This window comes from Primulina tabacum, chromosome 15 (genome assembly GCF_025594145.1).
Source record: "Primulina tabacum isolate GXHZ01 chromosome 15, ASM2559414v2, whole genome shotgun sequence".
Classification (NCBI taxonomy): domain Eukaryota; kingdom Viridiplantae; phylum Streptophyta; class Magnoliopsida; order Lamiales; family Gesneriaceae; genus Primulina; species Primulina tabacum.
In genome coordinates this window covers 25,444,041-25,445,597 of record NC_134564.1, presented here as the reverse complement: position 1 = coordinate 25,445,597, position 1,557 = coordinate 25,444,041, and the positions used below count along the sequence as shown (strand labels likewise).

The 1,557-nt window shown below is 30.4% G+C and overlaps 1 long non-coding RNA gene across 1 annotated transcript; it reads right to left on the bottom strand.

Annotated features, from left to right (window-relative positions):
- Positions 1 to 409: 409 nt before the first annotated feature.
- LOC142526644 (uncharacterized) lies at positions 410 to 1,018 on the bottom strand. The gene is made up of 3 exons (XR_012815292.1): positions 765 to 1,018; positions 563 to 681; positions 410 to 477 (listed from the first exon to the last, which is right to left on the bottom strand). It is a non-coding gene; the product is annotated as an uncharacterized LOC142526644 (long non-coding RNA).
- Between the last annotated feature and the right edge of the window lie 539 nt (positions 1,019 to 1,557).

Here is a 1,557-nt window from a genome sequence, read left to right as displayed (position 1 = left end):
ACCAATCACAAAATTATATCTTTCATTCACATATCTACAAAATCTTTGTGATACGTCGCCCAATCAAAGTTGTTCCGCCCTTGACGCTCAACTTATGGAAATTATCGAAGCTTAGTAGCAGGTGGCGGGATATCCTGACGCATTTCAAATTGTCGAAGACACCGCTCTGGTCTATGCATCTCGACTATATGAAAATTGATCAATGCACATGTCGACCGACATAGATGAATGCTATTTCCATCAAGAATTCTAGCAAGCCTTGGAGGACTCCATATCATAAACTGTCCATAGAAACTGAAGCAAAAAAAAAAAGATTATCAAGATGATATATAACATTCGGATTGAAATTTTAAAAAATTCCAAATTTTAGATAACTAATTTATGTATCTACCTGCCCTCCATCATCTTGCAAGCATATCTCTCATTATACAGACCGCATGATGGGCCATGTGTGTCCAAGAGAATCCACGTCTCCACCTACAATTTATAAAAGTACTCATTACAGTGATTAAAAGTACATAAAAAATAATAATAATACGAGTTAATTAATTCTGATTAGTACCGTGCGCCGTATGATGGGAATGGTTGACCCTGATGCACATTTGCAGCCTGCTCTTCTGACATAGATACTTGTTGCGCTCTATCAGGGCAAAGAAGAGTAATTTTAGACCATACCCAAATCTGCAATAACATACAACAAAAATTGTCAAATGATAAAAAAATTAAGTACAACAAATATAATGATCGTAAAAGTGTAAAAATACCTGCAATATCTAAACAGGCCCACACAAATCGACTTTTAATCCCATTGATGTGTCGCAGAGCTCTCTTTAAAGATATGCCAATACAGCAGAACCTCAGCTATAAGTATTCACCATTTCTAAGTCCTCAAGAAACTGCAAATACATAAGTTTCACAGTAGCACCTTCCGAGTCCGAAAACATACAGCCACCAATGATCATTAATGCAACACAACGGGAATATTGTGTCACGTCCTCTTCAGTGCTTTGATCATTAATCACATTATTCAGACAATGATCTCGCAAATTAGTGCATCCAGGTTTCCAGCATTGATATTATTTGATATGTATTTACCCCGCAAATACAACACATTATCCGTATTTTCAGTCATCTTACAAACAAAAAATCATTATATAACAAATATTATAATTTTTATCAATAAAATGTAACTAATTAAATTTACTAAAGTAAAATTTAAAGTAATTTTATTTTCGTATAGTTTTTAAATTTAAAATAATTTTATTTTAGTATAATAAAAATGTAAGTAATTTTATCTTAGTATATTTTTAAAATTTTAAAGTAATTTTATTAAATAATGGGTGAGATTTAATAACTATAAATCAAAATATTTAAATTACTGTCATTGGTATTACTAATGTAATTTTTTAAGACATAATTATTAATGTTGTCGCTATTCTCTTTTTTATATTATTATTAGTTTTAAAAAAATATCATGTTTATATTATTGGGCATATATGACAACAATAATTATTTGTAGTTTCTTTTTGTTTCTTGTTTCTATTAATTATTCGAATA